General features: G+C 35.8%; 1 protein-coding gene across 4 annotated transcripts in view; it reads right to left on the bottom strand.

Moving 5' to 3' along the window:
* chrm3a (cholinergic receptor, muscarinic 3a) overlaps window positions 1–21,771 on the bottom strand; it is an 84,834-nt gene that overhangs the window by 46,634 nt on the left and 16,429 nt on the right. For 2 of the 4 annotated variants that reach the window (XM_052580860.1, XM_052580859.1), the window contains 2 exons: window positions 19,662–19,773; window positions 10,824–10,945 (listed from right to left, as the gene is read on the bottom strand). The gene's annotated coding sequence lies outside the window, so the exon portion shown is untranslated. Of the gene's footprint in view, window positions 1–10,823; window positions 10,946–19,642; window positions 19,774–21,771 lie in introns of all 4 variants that reach the window. The other 2 variants (XM_052580862.1, XM_052580861.1) reach the window with 2 other exon arrangements.

Raw genomic sequence — 21,771 nt, 5'->3', positions numbered from 1 at the left:
ATTAGTTCTGAATGCATAAACAGTTCCAGCAAGATGAAATGGACTGCTGAGAGACCTGGCTGCTGAAAGAATAAGAACTGCCACATGTTTAAACTCAAACACTAACAACTTTATGAGCAACGAAAATACATTTGAGGAATTATTTTACAAACTAGGTAAACTGATCTGATATAAACCAAGAGAAAAAGATGTTGAGAGGTTCTCTGAAGCTGAGAAGCCAGTCATAGTGTGCAGGACAAGTGACAAAACATAGATGAAGAGGACTTAATTTCAGTTCTCCAAGGAATCAAATCATGCCTTTTCACCCTTGCTTATTATGCTATTCAAAGTTTTTGTTTTTAATAAATATTTCCAGCCTATCTGACCCTTACAATTACAAATACATTATCAGGACACAAAACAAAGAAATTTAAATGGATACAGGGAGTGGATATGAAGTCATGAACAACAAATCTTTTGGCAAACATTTGCATATCATTATAGTGTTCGGAGATCATTTCGATTACATTTTTAGTATTAAAACCAACATGACGGGCAAATTATGACTCTTGAAAAGTAGTCATGTTTTCAGATTTCTGACTTTAGGAAATCCAAGAATTTTGGAGTGAAGCTCTGTTTCAAAATATGGACCTGTTGGCCTGGGAAAGGAGTTTTAAGCTCTGAAAGTAACTGTGTTTTCATAGTAAATGAACTCTTTTATCTCAAAAGATCAAGGAAATTCAGTTTCACATGATATAACTCCCCTTTAACGACATAAGCCCTGCAGTGAAATGCAAATTCCCTTTATAAAATCCTGGTAAACACAAGAGTTATTCCTTTTTTCTGCAGCCCACGCCAGCTTAGGTCTCTATCCCTTTAAGTAGGAAATATTATGACTGACGGGGTATGTAAATTTGGGTGATCCCACTGGGGAGAGATCTGGTACCCGTGGGCTTTACAGCGCCACATTAACATTCATAGACCTGGATGCCAGGGGTGTGTACCAGCTGCCTACAGACGCTTACGGCCTTTTGCTCTGCCACTCAAATGCCAATCTGTTACTGGGCAGAGGTGGAAATTTCAGGCTGATCTGAGATCAGCAACCCTGTCTAACTCAGATATGTGATGAGGCCGTAAAGCTGATCTGGGTTCAGGTACACAAGGGAATGTCTCCTAATTTCACCTGTCAATAGTGCAAAAGGACAAAACATGGGTAAGTAATTAGGACTATGGCTTCTTTCCCAAGACGATTTCTCCTCAGTGCCGCAGGGAAGGTTAATGTGAAGAAAAGTCTGGCCATGAGAGATTACAGAGGGCGAATAAAAAGGCAGAATGAACAAATAAACATTTACAGTACAAATAATGTATTGTTTTGCTCTTAAAAAGAAAGAATAACAAAACTGTTAAGCATATTTGAGACCTGGCCCGTTTTCCTTTTGATTTTGGCAAATTCAACTGGACTAAAGCTGTTTTGGAATGTGAAGCTACTCCACACACATGTTGGGAACATGTCCAAGTGCACCAGAGCATGACACAAGTTTGGAGGGACGCCACAGAGGTATCGACCCACCATACGCAGAAATCATTCAAACAACTGATAATGACTTCTCTAAAGGTGCGGTTTTGTGTTAAATTACTTTCCAGTGGCCATTCACCAAACTGATGACCTTTGACCTCCTAGGTTAACGAATAATGCTCTTAGATCAGGGCTGATGCCTGACCCAATTTTTTCTTTTTACGTTCTTCTCCCCTATAACATTGAGTCAGGACTCCATGGAGATTACCATCGGACAGGTGATGACACACAGCTCTTTTCTGTATGAGGTCTTCTTTGTGTCATGTTTCTGGTCAGTGGACAAAAGTATCTAATCTCGGGCCACTGATAAGGTGACGAGTACAATGGATTGGACATCTCGCTAAGGAAAATGCCTTTATATTTTGGCTTTGTTCCTCTTATTGGTGGTATTGTACAGTTTTGGTCTGGCAATCACACAAATACCGACACTGAATGAGATTAAGGCCCTCAGGACGTGTGGAACATAGCAGCTGAGCGAGTGAGGTGTAAATGCTTACTTTTTAATATCTTATGGGGTAAAATGTGCAGTGAGCAAGAGAGAGAAAAAATCCTTAAGGGCTAGTTCACCATAAAAAAAAAACAATTCTGTCATTATTTACTCACCCTTATGTTGTTTCAAACCCATCCAACTTTCTTTCTTCTGAAAAAGACGTTTAGCAAGAGTACTGAGCTGTTCTTTTCCATACAATGAAAGTGAGGGACATTTTTTTTTTGGTTTTATGATTAAAGTGATTTTAATCATTAATGAACTATATTCCAGGTCTTCTGAAATCAGACAATTGCTTAATGTGATATTATTATTTGTGCCATTCTTTATTCTCACCATTCACCATCACTGCATGGAAAAGAACAGCTTGGAAAGTTTGGGGTGACATAACATCATACAGTGATAAGATAATAAAGAATGGAAATGACAGTGGAAAAACTTTTTGCATGGACAAACATGTCCAGACCACTTCATCAATTTGTATTTATAATATAATATAATATAATATAATATAATATAATATAATATAATATAATATAATATAATATAATATAATATAATATAATACAATATAATATACAAAGAATAAGAACTGTATTTTATGCCCATTGATCATAAAACCTTCATTTATTTGATAAAAAATACAGCACAAACACTAAAATTGTGAAACATTATTTAAATATCTAAGGATAACCTAATTAATATTAAGCCATCAGCATTAAGTAATGCCATAACCAGCACGTCAAATAGCACACACACTTCAATATTTGTTTTGGTGCCATTGTCCTCGCCACTTATTAACACAAAGTGACGCTCATAATTGAAGAGTAAGTCCATCCCACATGCATTGCTAATTCTGGCATAGATTAGCATAGCCTGTAAAGAATTGATGTGATCACTAAAACAGGCTATACTAATTAAAGCCAGAATCATCAATTAAGATCTTCAGGATTTTAAAGGTTTCCTTCCAAAAGGCAGCACTGTAAATGAAAAGCATTAGTTTTCATCAGAAAGTTTTTTGAACGAAAGCAAAAGTTGAGAGATGACGATACTGTATAATGACGTGTTTAAACTGCAGTCATAACACACCTTTGGGGGGCTGTTATTTACATCATATGATTTACAGTGTAATAATATCCCTTTTTCAGATGGCAGTGCAGATCCACAATTCATCCCTGTGCCACATTGCCATATTTTCTCAGATGACTGTTTCTCAAAAAAACAACTGTTTTTCAAAAGTCACAGCTCTCACAAAGATGAATGTCTGACTAACCCTTTCCGAGCCATCACATCATCATGAGTAAAAACATAAATATGTGGAGTTCTTGGAAATCTAAGATGAATGTGAAAAGAGGGGTCCCCTGAAGAGGGTCTTTTCATCACACTAAACATCTTCTCAGTGAATTATCCTCTTCACAATATGCAACCTCCGCCTGCTGCATCCATTATTTATGCTGAATGATGCATGACTCTGGATAAACAGATAAGCTCATAGCTGCTATTTGTCACATATAAAAATGTTCAGAAAATTCACAAAGAATTAATCACAGATGTTCATTTGCACACACTGGATGCATTGTTTTTATTGCCCAATTTATTGAAAGAAGTGTAATGGCACAAATGCAAAGAGTAATTCTGGTGCATGGTGCAATATCTGACCTTTCTGGCCATTTTTTGTGCTAGGTTGAGAAAAATGCAGCAGACTACCAATATATGGCATACTTTACTGGGACTGTAAGACATCTAGAAACATGCCTGGAAATATCTACACTTCTGGATATATGCATGCTTATAATGCTTTTCTCTATCAATTGATCATTATTTGATGAATCACAATTAACAGGAAATGTACAAATAAAATAAAATGGGTTTTGCATATAATGTTTAATCTGTAATGACTCAAATTTACATATAAAGGAGGTGTGTTTGCACTGAATAATAATGAATTACAATAATAAACACTTACTGTGTTCTACCACTGCATTCACACCTTGTTAAATTGGACTGGAAATGTTTGGCTTGACATCAAGTCTCCAAGATTACTTAAACTTTAAAAAAAGGCCTTGATTAAGCAGGGAAAGTTAATGTTGTTGTGGTCAGGATTAATGAACTGAAGAGCAGTCATTATGGCTGGGAGACATTTAATGTCGGTCAGAGGTATTTAGAAGGAAACAATGATATTTCTACTCCATTCTAGTTGCCATTATGGTCTTAGTTCACATTAGCATAATGCGATAATTGTCTGGCTTCCACTGTGGTCTCTTCCTTTCTGTCATTAGGCTAATTACAACTAGTCTGTCGCTCCATGACAACAAGTTGATTTAGACAGCTTATGGCATTTTATGATAGATTTAACGATAATAAGGTTAAATTGAAGTTGTTACCTTGGAAAGCGCTATAACAATGCTTCATCACTGTCAAAGCATATTAAGCAAGGCTTGACCGATTCGTATAAAATTACCCTGAAATTAAGACAAATCACTTACAGTCAATCAGTTTTAGATAAACTGTCATAACACATCATAAGAAGAATACAATGAAATACCAGAGGTATTTAAAATGCTTATTAAAAACATGAGTTGCACTCAAGCCAAACCAAGGTTGAAAACAATTGAAAGCACAATATATAATGAGATTGAATTGCAGCGAGTGTGAAGCATCTGTTTATGAGTGGTTGTTGTGGGGACAAACATTCAGCAATTAATTTAATATAAACCGAAATGAGAGAATGAGTCATTTAGTACAGCATTATTGACGAAAATGCCAAAATAAACTGTCTCCCAGAGTAAGATTAGATTGAATTTATTCCAATTACTACTTCGGGATAAAAAAAAAAAAATTACGTGACATACAGGTTACCCATACTCAGAATTCATGCTCTGCATTTAACCCATCCAAAGTGCACACACACAGCATTGAACACATACACACCATGAACACACACCCAGAGCAGTGGCAGCCATTTATGCTGCGGTGTCCGGGGAGCAGTAGGGGGTTTCGTGCTTTGCTCAAGGGCACTTAAGTCGTGGTATTGCCATCCCGAGACTCGAATCCACAACCCTAGGGTTAAGAGTCAAACTCTCTAACCACTAGGCCACGACTTCCCCTGGTGCCAAAAAGTAATAACTTTACTAGCTCACTGCACGATTTTATCAAGAAAAGAAAGAAGTGAATTGAAGTTTTTGCCATCATGCCATCATCTCTGCTTTTCTATCCACTTGTATACTTTAAGAGAAATAACAGAAACTCCATCTTTCACTGAACCGATGTAGGACGTGGATGGATCGAGTGCATTTTTCTCAGTGAACCTCTGTGATATTTGCACAGAGTAAAGGCTTTTCATTCTCAAGCAGTGACCTGAAACGGTCTCTTTCAGCAGTTGTGTCTTTCACTGTGTCAGTTGTCAAGAATATGGTATTTTCTGTTATTAATATTATATTACAAGGACAGGGATCCTCCGTCTGTCAGATGGGACTGATGCAGGGTTTGCACTATAAGAACTGAAAGCAGTAACACATAAAAAAAAATAAAAAAAAACTTAATACCGTTATCCAGCAAGGACACGTTTGAAACACACTGCTCCATGCTTGTCAATTCTCCTGAAACAATCCAACATCAGCTCAACTGACCTGTTCGTTTACCCTAAGAATGAAATGAACCAAGAGACCCCGGATGAAATGTTTGATCCCTTTTAACTAACTCAAACCGCAGTATCTGCTCAAAATTTGATAAGTCACAATGCCTGTGCTCTGTGAAATCCTGCTATCTCACATCTCAGATGATCAAAAGGGAAAGCATCTAGGGGGAGATTCGGTCTGTCAAATTGTGCTCTGCGATCTCTGACAAAGTGTTTCAACTTAATTACCAAATACTGCAGCTGTTTGACAAAACAGAAAGACAAAAACTTCAGTGAAGGGAGGAGGAAGGAGTGACGTCAAACAAAGGTTAAATAAAATGGTTTAGACTTAAACGGAGTGAGAAAGAGCAGCATGAAACTGGTGTAGTTTGAGTGATGGATTTATTGAACAAACTTGAAAAACATCACACAAAAAAAGGCCTTATGTTAAAGATTTTATGACACACACACACACACACACAATTTTTTCACCAGCACTATAACACCTGCCATGGTGTGTGCACAATGACAGTCCAGATGAACTGAGAGTGTGAATAGAGAAAAAAGGATATAAAGAGAGAGAGAGAGACACGTGGACATTGAAATCCATCCAAGTGGATGAAAAGATAGCAGGTGCAGGTGAAAGCACCTGTGAAGATGAAGAATTTACCTCTGGAGGCAAAACATGAGCTTATTCAGAGCAGATCCTATTCTATGCCTCAAGAAACTTCAATTATTATGAGACACACACATGCACGTACCATTATCTGTCTGTCTGTCTCTCATTTCAAACGAATAATCTAACTTCGCCTTCCACCATCTGTTCAGTGAGTCGTCGTAGAATATTCAAATGAGCTTTTCAAAGTTTGCTGGATGGTGTTGCACAACTGTGATGGTGTGACCTTTCTTTCATGTCATTCATTTAATTGCATTATTAGTCCATATATATATATATATATATATATATATATATATATATATATATATATATGTGGACTAATAATGAACCACGTATATATATACAAAATTCTAGCAATAATCAAACATTGAACTAGATATACACAATGTAAAATAATAAAAATCAACTAATTTTAGCAGATATTGGCTTGTAGTTATTGCTAAACCTAAATACTTAATACTTCATAAATAAATAAAAAATGATTACATTTAGCTGTTTAATGAAATATATTTTTGGTCAAATAGACTTACGTTGAAGAAGGAACCTGGGCCATATCTGAACTACAAAAAAAAAAAAAAAAAACACTTTGGCTAAGCACGTATGGGTTATACCAGTAAACAACCACCTCAAACAATCATAAAATAAAAATAAAACCACACATCATTGGCAACATTGTGGTGATGAGCGCCACTGACTCATTTTCACCGAATATGTAAAAATCTGGTCTACCATGATATACAGTACAGCACTATTAAACACTGATAAATGAGACTTGATCTTTGCAATAGGCAGAATTACCGTTAGATAATCCAAGCGTTTGGAGGCATTTAGTGGCGTCAAGTCAACACAATTTTTCAGCACACTGTGTTCAATGCTATTTACTCATGCAGGCCGGCAGTTCAATGTGATTACTCCCGCTCTGTTAGAAACGCATTCCTGGCATACACTCTGCGCTGCAGTTCCTGTCGAAGCCAAAAGACAGAGTGTAGCAAGCGTGACTGACATAGATAAACCAATATTATTCCCCTCTTTCCATAATTACCCATTTCAACAGTGATGATCATTTTTTATGGACTCATGGTAGTGGTGGCAGAATGCGTGTGTTTGTGTGTGTGTGTGTGTAGTAACGCAATGTCTTTGGGGATAAACTTTCTCCGTGTCATGTTTAGGAGGATGCTATGATGTGATTGGCTGAGAAGCATGAGGTTCAATAGTGAATGTGGCCTTGGGCCAGTGGGGAAAAACTATGGCATTATGCATGCTTTTCTGTGATAAAGTTGGTTACGACTGAACCCAATCAACCAGAGAGAGTCAAATGAGTTTTCAGCTTCTCAGAAAACTTGGAATTCAGATGGCAGCTGTTTAACACGATCAGTCAGGGGAACAATGTAACACAGAGAATGACAGGGAATAACACACCATACACAGAGTATGATTAGCTACTTAAACATGCATGTTTCTAAATTATGAAAACTATTAAGTATTCTACATGGTGAAACCTCTAATGTTGACTTTTAAAAGGAACAGTTCACTCCCAACAATTCTACATTCCTTTGTGTTGTTTCACAGATTGTGATTGTCAAATTTCAGTTAAAATTAAAATAATTCACTGAAAATAAAAGCTAATTCAAATACCGTAATAGTACATAAAAACATGCAGAAAAAGGAAAGTCATATAAGTTTGGAACAATATAAGGGAGAGAACTTTTTTTTTCAATGAACTATTCATTTAAATTCAGTTCTATATGTCATGTTTGCAGATAACATGTTCAAACTCACATATATTCAGCCTCTCACACTTAAACTTTCCTCTATGATGCGATAGTGTGACAGGCAGGTACAATACCCTGCAGCCTGTACAAGCAGCCAATTAAATCCCATCGCAGACTCGTTCGCCCATCAACGGCTCACCACCCTCTTTCTTTTTTGCTCTATTGCACTTCTCCCCTCGTCGCAATCCATCTTTTCCTCTCAGCACTGGACACTCTCTACCTCCCTCCAGTCTTCCCCTTTCAGAGTGTTAATTAATCCCTGATAGTGGAGGAACCAACACACACACACACACACACACACACCTGGAGAATCCAGACAGATGCGGGGGAGGTCTGTGTATATCAAGTGAGAACGTGCTCAAATGGCAGAGCCTCCTTTCAGATATGAAAAGCAATGCTGGGGGTTTTTCTCTCCGTGCTGTCAGTAACTGGAGGCAAAAGAGGCACAACTTACATCAGCCTTAATCCTACAGAAAACCTGATACATGTCAGTCTTATCTGTTTGAAACACAGGGCATCTTTGCAGAAAGTGTTACAAATTTTGGGGGGAAATTAATAAATAAAGCAATATCAACAATATTGTGAAGCATTAGTACTATTTAAAATATCTGTTTTCTATTTTCATATCCTCTTAAAATAGATATATTCCTGTGGTGTCAAATGCAGCCATTCAAAAAAATTTTTTAATTATTATTATTTATATTTCTTATTATTATTCATGTTTAATATTTAAAAGGACAGCGTTTTTGATAAATTTTATATTGTAACAGACCCATCAGAGATATTCAAATACATCACTCAGCCCTGACTGACAGTCTGACTGTTTTCTATAAACCTGGCCTAGGCTCACTGCTTATAAATCAATACATTCATATTCTGCATTACTTGTATGCCATTTATTTTTTGAGTGACACTACACTGAATGCATCTTGACAGACCCCTGATTTGTCTGTGAATACACAGACTGCACTGGTCATTTAAATTCATAAACAAGCAATTCATCCAAATCAAATGTGTACATAACACAACCTCTCTAAAACTGATTTGGATCTAATCAAAATGAGCAAAATGATCTGGCTGAATCTTTCAGCTGGTCACCAGAAGAGGATTAGAGATGTTGAGAAAGTGTCCCCTTTTATTCTATACCCTAATCATGTTTCCTAAAAGCTGATCGGGGAAAGAACAGGAAGCTGCTTACAAAGTCAATGGGTGTCCTTTTATCCTGACTAACCAACCACAAATAATCAACACAATTTCAGTCCAATACTGTCTAATTCTCCACTTGCAGGACAACACAAAACTGATAATATGGAAGGACGTGACACGGTTTTGCTATCAGCGACTGTTTATAAAAATCCCTGATTTACTGTTTGAGTGTATCAAGTAAATACCATTTATCTGAGTGAGTCAAACACACATCAACACTGAAAAAACACCAAGAAACAGACTTTAAATATCAGGCTGCAATATTCTTACACTACCATACTAAACTTCAACAGCTTAGCTAACAGTATTATGGTCATGAACTGCAGTAATATTTCTTTTAAGTGCCTTGAAGTAGCAAATACCACAGGACATGAATATGGTAATCTTGTAATGCGATGATATTTATCAAAGTATGATCTAATACCATTCCTGAAACATAGCCACTGTCATTTTTAGGTAGCAAAAGGCTATTTTAATGATGAGCGATCCATATCCATCATAAATCTCATCTATTACTATCATCCAGCACACAAACACACACATATGTCGCTCAATGTAAAGTCATGCACCTCAGATGGTGTTAATGCTGGGTCGATTTTGATGTTCATGTTCAGTGATTATGGTGAGAGATCGAAACGTTTCATTCTCCTGATGTGACAGGACCATAATTAAGCTCCAAAGATTTCAGTGTCAAGCTGCTAACTGGCACACCCACGCAGAAAGACAGAGAGAGAGACCTTTCTGACAGGGAAAGCAATCTTTACTTTGGATTTCAACACAAAACACGTTCAAGTTACCGGATGCTTCTCCTGAGCACCTCAGAACCAGGTATGGACACAAAGAGATAGCACAGTGGCACCAAAGAGTATTTACACACACAATCATTTTGACAAATGCACACTAGTGTTCAAAAGTTTGGGGTCAGTATGATTTTTTTATTCATTCATTATTTTTTGTTGAAATAAATTAATGGTTTTATTTGCCAAGGACTGATTAGGATTAGAATGATTCAATTGTATTTTAATTTTTATAATAATAATAATAATAATATTTTAGATGTGTCAAAAACATCTCACTTGACCTCAAACTCTTGAAAGGTTATGTGTATAAATTTTCTCTCAGCATTTTTACCATTTAAATACATTAAAGAACTTAATATATATTTTTTTTTAATGTAAAGAAACACAAAGTGAGATTTAAGAACATGAAGATTAAATTATTCTACAAAAAGTCTCCCGCACTGACATTTCCTTCAATCGAACGCATGTGACCTTTAATGGCCCTTCACTCGTAATCAGCAAAAAGAGAGTTGTCTGAACTCAGACAGACAGTTATATTCATAATCATTATTCCCTATCAAAATTCATCTCACTGCCATTTTCAAAGACTTACCTAAGCTGCAATTTCAAGACAGAGGAATAAACTGCAGCAAGAAAAAATGAGCTAAAAAATAAAGAAGGGAACAAAAACTGCCTTTCAATATATGGGCATTAATTCTGGTCACTCACCCTGTAGAGCTTGGATTGGGGCAGAGAGGTCACCTTCTGACAGGAGGGTTTAGGTTTATCACGACCTGAGACTTCGGTTGGCATGGAGACAGGACATCAGTCAGGTTCACAATGCCCCGGACCTGCGGGCACAAAAACAAATACAGTCAGACCTGTTTGATCCCAAAAAGAATCAGTCTGAAGTAGCACTCTCCTATCTATATTCAGACATTCCCATCAACAAATGAATAATTCAACTTTGATCTGTAAAAAGCGTCATAAGTGTGATTTTAGCTGCCACTGGCTGAACTCTTGACAAGAACTCAAACTTTAACACGTCTGAAATAACTTGCTCCATCCAAAGCTTATAAACAAGTATTGTCATGGGCTGCTGTTGGATTCAATCCTTGAACCGCTGAAGCTACAGAACGAGTCGAGGGATACAGTCAGCGTCTCAAAGCATCTTGAAAGATTTCCAAACCATCTGCCTTCATGTGACAGTTCCCTGAATACACATAAGCCATGCTTGTTGTTTCAATAGGCCACTAAGAGCAGTGATGTTACTCTTTTAAATCTGATAGGCTGGCTTTTACACTATTTTTTGGACTCAGGGTGCACAATTTTCTCACTTTGTTTGCAATGTTTACACGTACCAGTCTCATACAATTTAACTAGCACTAAATGTTAGATATTTAAGAGTTCTTTTTGAAAAACATGATAGCAAACTACTTTAAATATCCAATACATTATTATACTATATATCCTATACTTAATAGATTATCCTCTTTTGACCATAACTAAATGATACTTAAATCTTTGTATTGAAACAAATGTGTAAATTAACAATGTGTACTCATTCTCTGCATTATCTGCACCCAGACTTCTCCATGTAATTGTCAGCCAAAGAATTCCGGGTGACTCAGAACACATACGTTTTGTCAAAATTATAGGTAGAAAAATTTTGTATTCCCATCTATGGACAGCTGGATCAGCAAAGGAGCAGTGCAAAAATCAAAAGTGCATTATACAGTAGTTTTTGGACAAACATGAAGGCAACAGCCTGGTTATATATCTGGTCTCAAATGATTATTTAAGTTTCTTCTTCATAGACAGTCAAGTTTTATTAAAAGCCCATTATGCCAACAGTGAATTCCCCCTTAAATCACTCATTGAGGAGAAACACAGAATAGCATATTAGATTGACTAATGCCACAGCCAGTGCTCAGTCTTCAAAAGGTAGTTGCTTGTTTAAATAAATCTAAATTTCCATATCAATCCCTAAAACCTGCTGGTCTCAAATCAGAGACTGCTAATATCTGGTGTAGACAGGATTGCTTAATATGAGTTTACAGAGAATTTTATACATTGCAACTTTTGACCTTGCATTAAAACAGCTCATTATTACACAAAGGCACTGAATCACATTTCTTTGGATATTAAAACATACTCAAAACTCCTAAGCTTCAAACACTATAATGTGTTATGTTAATATGTGGGCAGATTATGTAGTAATGTAGATGGTTATATCATCATTCAGCAAATGCAGGGCAACTGTGAAAGCAGCTCGCAGCAGGAAATACAGCACAATTTTGGTAAAAAAAAAAAAAAAAAAAGGAATACATACAACCCCATTGGATCTTACAGCAAGAATTGATGAGGGGATGTGAAATCAGGGAAATTTAATATGCACCGCAATATCAGACAAATACTGGTCCTCATTAGATGGCATTAGTATCATTTGTGATTGAGTATGATCAACAGTGAAGGGATGGCAGGTAGAAATGAGTTTTTATTAAAGGAAATCCACACTTATCCAATCAGCTCATAGATATAAGCAACATAAAAGTAAAAAATAAAACATACAAAAATAAAAACAAAAAATAAGAAAACTTTTATATGTATGCCTGCAGTGTGATAACACAGAGAAAGACAGACAGACAGACAGACAGACAGACAGATAGACAGATAGATAGATAGATAGATAGATAGATAGATAGATAGATAGATAGATAGATAGATAGATAGATAGATAGATAGATAGATAGATAGATAGATAGATAGATAGATAGATGTATTAATGAGAATTCATTAACAATGAAATGGTTTTAAATAATAAAGATCGAGAATGAGGGAGAACAGAAAGAGGCAGAGAAAGAATACATCAGCTATCAAGTCTCTTAATATGCAAAATGTATGAGTATCTCCCCCTTGTTTAAGACCCTGTCTGAGCCAAACAATAGACCACCACAGCGCTGAAAAAGAACCACTGGAAATAATTTATACAACCTAACAAAGACAGTTCCTCCATAATGACAGAAGCATCCACTGGGTTAAAATTTGTGCAGTATGGGTCTATTCATACAGCTGCCTTAATAATGCCCACAAATTGAATTGATTATGATGTGACAGAAATAACGAATTGCTATCCTCTTTGTGTTTTGTAACAGCGTAAGGGGCGAAACATTGTAAATCTGTGAAGACCAAAAATACCTTGTCTTGTTAACTTTTTTACATTTAACCTGACTTACACAAGCTGTCAGTCATGCATTTCTTAAACTTTCAAAGGTCCATGCATCCTGTTTTTAATATAGAGAGAATAATAACACACATTATCATCTATGCTTCTCTTATTTAAGCGTTTGATAGTCTGTTTTATTCTAGTGAATTTCAACCTAGAAGTGGCATAACAAGTCATTCTAGAGAATCATTTATTCTAGATGGTTTTCTCTCCAAAAGGCCATTGGAAAGTCTGTTTCACACTTGTGAATCGTTCACCCTGCAGTAGTCAAACGTTTCGATCTGCAGTAGACTATCCCTGGATAGTAATATATATTCTAGTGAATCAGCCTGTCATATGATTCATGTAAATAAGAAGGAGTCACCAATTCTATGAACTATGTTTTTGACTTGGTTTTGTAAATTAGGGTGTTTAATTCTGTTTTATCACTTCACCAATGCTATTTTTACAACACTGCGAGTCTCTCTTGTTTCTTAAAAGGACTTCAGTTTTCATGTAGCCTACATCTTGTTGCTAGACTGACTGTACATTATTGGATTTCTTTTCTAAGCTGAACAAAAGATAATATACAGGTAAAAACTGTTAAAGAATGTCCACTTAAATCAGTATTTCATATAGATATTTATGTGTTGAACAGTGTGTGGGTGTCCTGCCAGTGTTTATTTTGCGATGATGATGGCTGACTGCTCATTAGTTAATCTGCATAGAATGTGATTAGTTTGTTTAAAATGTTAAGTAGACTGACATAATTGAAAGTGAACCAATATTGCACAATATTTTTGCCAGGTGTAAAATCTTCAGCATCTGAGGCAGAACTTACAGCCTTTTTGTGAAGTATGAGCAAGAAACAAATGAGTTTATCAAGGTACGACAGAATTAATTCCTTCTTTCCATCTGGTTGTACTTTTTCATGAGATGAACCTGGGATGCAACAGGGTTTCTGACAAATTACTTGGGACACACGATTTCTGTTCATGTCAGAAACGAACAAAAATCTGCTACAATATGGAGTCCAACAAACTGAGCATGACACCATAAACTGAGCCAGTGAATGAACGAATCGAAGCGGGTATGTGTGTCACCTCATTATTTAGAGTGTCCTGTGTGTCCTTGTTATTTACACTACAAGACAAAGCGTCAATTCTAATAGTCTAATAGTCAAGGGAGAGATGAGATTGTGTGTTTTGTATTGTGGGCCTCTTAGGTAAGAAGCATCTGTTTTTAAAGTAAATACACATTGGGCTACCTAAAATGCATAAATGTCACTGCATTACATGACATTTGTGGAATTAATTTTACAGAAACATTTTTTGAAGGAAAAGTCTTTATGGTCATTGACAGAGTTCAAACAAAGATCCATAAAGCCTTATACGAGACAAACCCCACCTCTTCTTATACCATTCAAATGAAACAGTGCACACATAGCCCACCCACTAAATTTCCAGGATGAACTGGTATGTTCTATCAAAACACATTTCCAAATCTTGTCAGAACCTGGCAAATATCCTATCATAACCACTTTGATGAGCACAAGGCTTAGTCTAAAGCATTCACTGATCTTAAATCTAATGCAGATGTTATTTCTGACAATTTCTAGATTTAAAATAACTGATGGAGGTTATCACTTAAACCTGCTGGGTTTGTATGTACCTTTTCCATGAGACTACTATTTGTTTGTAAATGTAGTGCATTTAACAAGGGTTCATAAAGATTCATTTAAAAGAAACATTCTGAAAAAAAAGGTTTTTCTGTTGAAATGAAGGGATGAAGAACCATAAAGAACCTTTAACATCCATGGAACCTTTCCACTGCAATGTTCTTTGTACTGTACTATGAAAAGCATGATTCTTTTAAGAACTCAAACTGATTCTTCTATGGCATCACTGCAAAAAAAAAAAAAAAAAAAAAAAAAAATCCTTTGTGGATTCTTAAAAGAATTATAGTATATTCTATTCCAGAAACGGTCCTGTTACAGCATGTTCTAAACAGGTACAATGCAACAAAATTACTAAAAGCTTGTTTATCTGTATCATATACACCACAAGTCAGCGAAATAAAATCTCATTTATATGGAACATAACAAACTGGGCAAGGTTAATTTTAGCTGTGAAAACACTGGATATTGTAAGACAAATGCCTCAAGTTTCACAAGGAAAACCATAAAAGGACTCATTGACACACAATTTTGAATGGTTATGATTTTGCTGCACCCCACAGTATTTTTGGTTTTAGTATTGGAAAAATGCTCATCGTATCACGACTGGTTAGGACACTGTGAAACTGCTGAGATCTTAGGAATATTACAGCAACCTGGAAATCACAATCAGTTAATTAATCTAAATGAAAAAACTTGCTGACTACAAAGAGCACTAACAAAATTGCAAATTGTTATCCAAACCTACAAGTCTGCCCTGCTAATTCACTGGTTTGAAAACCAAAGGAGGCTCAAAAATACATAATGAAAGTGTCCTTAGACTGTGTGTGCCAGCTTTTTATTACTTGTTTATTACTTGTTGATTTATTACTTGTGCAGTTTTAGTTTAATGTGAGCATGTCTCTGGTCTTTTTTGGTTGTCAAAGCTCATTCAACTGACCCTTTCACAACCCAGAGTCTGTGCCAAATGAAACATGGCTCATATCATGGGTGAAGTTGTATGTTCCTCCTCATATGATTTTGTTCAAAGTGCCATTCATGACTAATTGACACAACAATCATGGTGGAATCTGAGTAATGCTTTATCATAACAAACACAGAGCAGTTCTGGTCTATAAAACTGTGACACTTCTTTATACCAGAGCCAGCTATAGTATACATTAAACATAATATCAGCATTATCTTTAAAGCATCATGGATGAGAGAATAAGACCTGTGTGAGACAACAGGCACAACATGTTCAGTGAATGTGGCTCAAATGTGACTAAGTACATTCATTAAGTGGCCTCTGGCATGCACTTGTGTTAAAAACAGCTATTGTTTATGTGCATGTTCCAGTGATGGAGGAGAAAAGCGTGCAGAAGTCTTCCTTGTTTGGTCAACTGGCATAAGCACAGCTTATTACAAATGTAACGCTGGGGAAAGCTTTGCCATCTTTTGGTGGGCATGATGTGTGTATGTACGAATTTAGAAGCTGATTGGGAATTCTGATTGCTGCTCCAGGGTAAGGTTGCCCATAAATGCTGATCAGATTCCTCTTGCGAAATTCAGTGGCTAAAGGAAAACTTCAGCCTACATCATTTGCTGCATGCATGCGTTGATAAAAATGTCTTCATATTTGAAGTGACAATACATTTTTAAACAAAATTTTAAATCTGTGTCATTTGATGATTAAAATATTTATTCAATTATGATTTCATTTTAAAAATGTTTTAAATGTAAGAATTTTAAACTTTCTTTTTAAATAAGATTCATTTCCGGATTTAAATCATTATGCAACAAACCTTCAGTTAACCTCAATTGGAAATTAATTGTGAAGAAGACACTCTCATCTGGACTGGATCCCAGCTTTCTAAAACCTAAAAAATAACTTAGAACACTAAGAATGTGTCCCTGAGCAAGAAACCTAACCCCCAGTTGCTCCAGAGGCGTGCGACCTCTGCAACGTGATCTCATGAGAATACGTGTGTATTTTTACGTTAAATGTAGTTCTACCACACGTACATTTACTTACGTTTTCATGCACATAAAAACGTACAACTTAGATGTATTTATAGTAGTAAAACGTACAAATACTTACGTGTTAGTAGCTAAAAAAACTTAAATAATCTAACGTAAAGTGTGAATTTATATGAATTCCCATGTATTAATATTAAAATCGTGCCTTTAATGATTTAAATCTGTTGTATTTAATTGTCGTATCAATAAATGTTTTTATTGAATTTATTGAAGCAGTTTACTCATCTACTTAATAGGAAATAACATTTCTGTGCATGCTGCAAACCATAGATACACAAAATCACAGCATAAAATTACAAATCACATCCATTTTATTTGTTTGCTGTACTCCATATCTTTAGAATCCAGATGTTTGCAAGGAACATATCCATATCAATCGATCTTCATCTTCTTTCTCAGCAACAGCGTCCGTCACAGTCAAAGCCCGTGCTCGTTATGATTCGAATTTGAAAATAGCGCCAGTGCGCCACAGGAACGTTACAACATGGTTGACGGCACATATATCGACCTCTCATTGGTTCTCACATAATTCGTCATAGATTGCGACATGTCGCAATTCAGTTGATAGACATCATAGACAGTAAAAGAAATGGACACAGCGACCCCATTGGAACTCAATTGAGACAAGTGAAGCCCATTTTTAGCGTTTTTTAGCACTTCCGTTTCTGACGCGCAGACTCAAACGAAGCTTGATGACGTCAGCAACCTGTCTGACAGATGTAAATCTTCTAGTGGCTGTGCGTGCAAACTGCCATCGTTAATCTTGCAGAGACGGCGAGCTTGAGCGGGGAGTTCTTTGTCGTGAGTGAGCAGGAGTAAGTATTCTGATTAATTATTTTGTATAGTATTTTAAAATGTAACGCCAGTACGCCATATTAAGTTAATTGCCTGCGAGCTTCTCCTCCTGTCTGTACGGTAATGCGGCAGAGAGTCAAGTGGTTATGACGCAATCGTTAGCCTATTTTTTACAAAAACTGTTTATACGGGGCCATAATGTAACATAGAAGGTAATGGAGCCCTTTATACATTGTCGTGTAGCTTTCGAAATAAATAATGGACAAACGGAGTCTTTAAACGCCTCAGATGTAAAGTAATTCGCTGTCAAAGTGACGCCAAAATGAATGGGAGTCAATGGGAATGCTAATGCAATTGAAGTTCTGCTAAAAGATGGCAGCCCCCACCCGGCTTCAACTTCCGGTCGAGTTCCTTGCCGCCTGATAGACATTTGAAATCAGCACTGCGCCAGTTCAGCTTCACAGAGAGAAGACAGATTCATAATTTAACGGATTAATAAATTAAATTCTGCTCGGTACCCTATAAAAACTATTACCTCCAGAGAGGACTGCGACTGGAACTCATTATCTTTGAACTACTTTTGGTACCACTTTTGATATTTTCGCAAAAAATAAATGATTAACATTATGTTTGTTTGTCTGTTATTTGTTTATTAATAACAGTAACATTATGTAGTTTTAAGAAATGGTTATGGGTAGGTTTAGGGGTAGGTGTAGGATTATCGTTAGTGGCTCAAAATAACGTTTTAATGTTATATTTTTACTAAAATTGTGTTTTATGTTTTATTCTTTTAACATTCTGTATAAAATGGGTAGGTTTAGGTTCAGGTGATGTGTAGGGATCTTACATTTATTTAAAAAAATTATAAAAAGAGAAAATATACATAAATATAAAAAAAAAAATTAATCAGATACGCATTGAAAAGCAGCTTCATGAGCAAATTTCTATGGATAACTGACTGGTCATAGAACACGCTCTATCTGTACGTATTTGAGGTTGTTTTTACGTACATTTCTATACGTATCGAACCTGTAATTACGTCCAGATAATACGTAAATGACACTGCAAATATGTATTGATATATGTATATGTATATATACGTATTGGACAGCTTTTAATTTACGTCTAAATATGTACGTTTTCATTGTGAGATCAGGCTGACCTCTGACATATATAGCAATTGTAAGTCGCTTTGGATAAATGTTTTGTATTTTTTGTTTTTTTGTTTAGTTTTAGTTATTGGGGGGGGAGGGGTTCTATTTTAGTTCAGTTTCAGTTTATTAACTGGAGGAAACACTTCTCATTTTTATTTACAGTAAATTTAGTTTTTTTTTTTTTTTGTAATCTAATATTAATTATATAATCTATTATTTCTATATCTTTTTATTTCAATTGAAAAAAAAAATGTGTTTTAGTTAACCACAACAACACTGCTGTGTCTAGCTATCTGGATAATAATCAAGACCTCCCATCCACTGTGAGTGAGTTTGTGGTAATGCTAAAGGACAGGCCGTTTATATGTGAGTGGCGTTTTGACTAATAGGGCAGTGAGAAGACACTAGTAGGTCATGAGTCTCCAGTCTTGGAATGGAAAATAGGTAAAGGGTGCCAGATGAGAACTGAAGCTCCTGCAGTTAGAGTACAAGCTGTGTACGCTCTCATGAGAATGACTTTAAGCACATATAAACAGCTTCACACGACCTGGGGTTACTTCAGTCAATAAACATGTCACCTGCAACTAGCTGATGATGACCTTGTACGAATGTTCCCTGCACTTCCTAAAGTTTATTATTGAAAAAAAGTCCTATTTTCAGTCATCCATGAATATTAGCCTAAAAGCCCCTTGAGATTTACCCTTGAGAGGTGAGCTCACCAGAGTGTAGACAGGTTTTCTCGAGAATGTTTCCTGAAGCTGACAGTGCTGTTCACCGCAGGCAGAGGTGTATGCAGCCGTCTCCTGCCTCGCCGTGTTTATGTTTCTGCTCCTGCAGGGACCATAGCAATAAGACAGATGATATAAGTGTCACTGTCTGTTTCAGGCAGGATAAATCAGACAGAGATTTCTCCTTATGAGAAACGAGAGGAAACACAGAGACAACGATGTGTGCCTACAACTGGGTGAATACATTTTCATATTTTCCATTAGGATACGCTCGTATAATTCAGTAAAAAAAACTATGGCACAGTCTTGCTGTTGCTTTGTATTAAATATAAATAATTATTAATAATTGAGTTTATATATATATATAATTTCTCCATTGATTAATTGCACTGTACGAAAAGACATTGTAGAAAAACTGAGGTAGAGTAATTGTCTCCTAGCTCAAAGAAGTTTATGGAGATTTCATTTAACCCTAATACACAACACAATACAAAGTGTAATATTGTAATATATATTTTTAATTGCTTTATATTAATAAAGTACATTAAAACATATATGTTCTGGCTTTTTTACAGTATGGTTTTTAAATGTAAAATGTTTAAAATATTTGAATGTTTTAAATACACTTCATAAGAATGTTTTCATAATAGTGTTATATTTTTTCTTTGCATAAATGAACCTTATTGTATTGCTTTTAGAATTTACAAAAATTAAGATGTATTCTGTCTTAATCTGACATTTATAGGTATTATTTGTCAACAATAACATAAGAAGAAGAAAAAATCCGACTGTACACAATCTTTTGTCCTTGCAGACTTGTTTTGTGGGTTTATGAATATTGATGTGGATGCACTGATTAATGCTTGCAGGAAATCATAAAAAATTCAACATCTGCTGTTCAGCATTGCAAGAAATGCCAAGTGTCACTTGCTCTGACAGAAATCGTTACGTTGAAAAAGTCCAAAAAATAAGAGCATGTTTATAATTGTACACAAACTCAACACAGTCACACCTCCACACAAACAAATACGATCAAAGTGTGCCTCTGACAGAGTTACTTCGACAAACATGGAATCTTTTCAGGCATATCTCCCATTGAATTTATTCTCCTCCCCTTGAATGCGGATGTCAGAATGACAGACTGTTGACAGCCCTAAATAAACGGCACATAAAAATATGGAGCACGCTCTGTTTGCTCACTCACAGTCCTGGTCCCCCAAGCCGCTCTCAGCACAAGGCCAGCATTTAGAAATCATTCCAGGCTGAATGCTGCAATGCATTAACATGCATTTGGAGTAATGACCATTTGTATGTGAGAAAGCATAGGAACACCCCATAATATAAAACACTTAAAGCCCTAGATGTCATCAAGCATCTCACCTGATGAATCAAACGTTTCTTGGTGAGTCATGCAGAAAGGTTTTGCAAGTCTGCCCTTTGATTCAGGCATGAGTTTAATGAGGTAATACTACAGCAATACCTGCTAACCGCAGTCATTAGATGACACATATTACTGATGCAAAATCATTTAAATTAGGCAATGCTGGAGTGTTTTTAAATACACTAAAACATTTGCCATGCAGCTTAATAAATGAATAAGCAGTCACTGAGAAAGCGATTTTAAGGATCACCCTGAAACCAGCAGAGTAGAAATGTGCAGCTTTAAACACTTATTTAAATTCTTTCATACAGTACATTAATGTGTGTTTCATCATTATGCAATATTGATGTAAATCCTGTCAGTAGGTTTTGCTCGAGTCGAACTCTTCAACAATATGTACCAATAATTTTTTGATTATATTTCCATTTAATCATGAAAACTTTATTTCTGAATGTTCTCTGCACATTCAAAACATCCAGTTAGTTAAATGTTTAAATAACATTTCTTGGTTATGTGAATGTTAAATACAAGATTAACAGTGCTCCATTTTATTATTTAGCAAACATCATGAAAATGTAACTTTTTTGAAGTTCTTTAAACCACCTGAAATTAGTTGGTAACATTTAAAAAATGTTAGACAAACGTCTAACTAAAATGTTTCAGAAAAACATTTTGAGAATGTTATCAATGCCCAAATAACTTTGAGAGAACCTTACCAGC

Source organism: Carassius gibelio, chromosome B17 (assembly GCF_023724105.1).
Source record: "Carassius gibelio isolate Cgi1373 ecotype wild population from Czech Republic chromosome B17, carGib1.2-hapl.c, whole genome shotgun sequence".
NCBI lineage: Eukaryota > Metazoa > Chordata > Actinopteri > Cypriniformes > Cyprinidae > Carassius > Carassius gibelio.
Note: the sequence above shows the minus strand (reverse complement) of the source record. Positions and strands in the feature narration are given on the sequence as shown.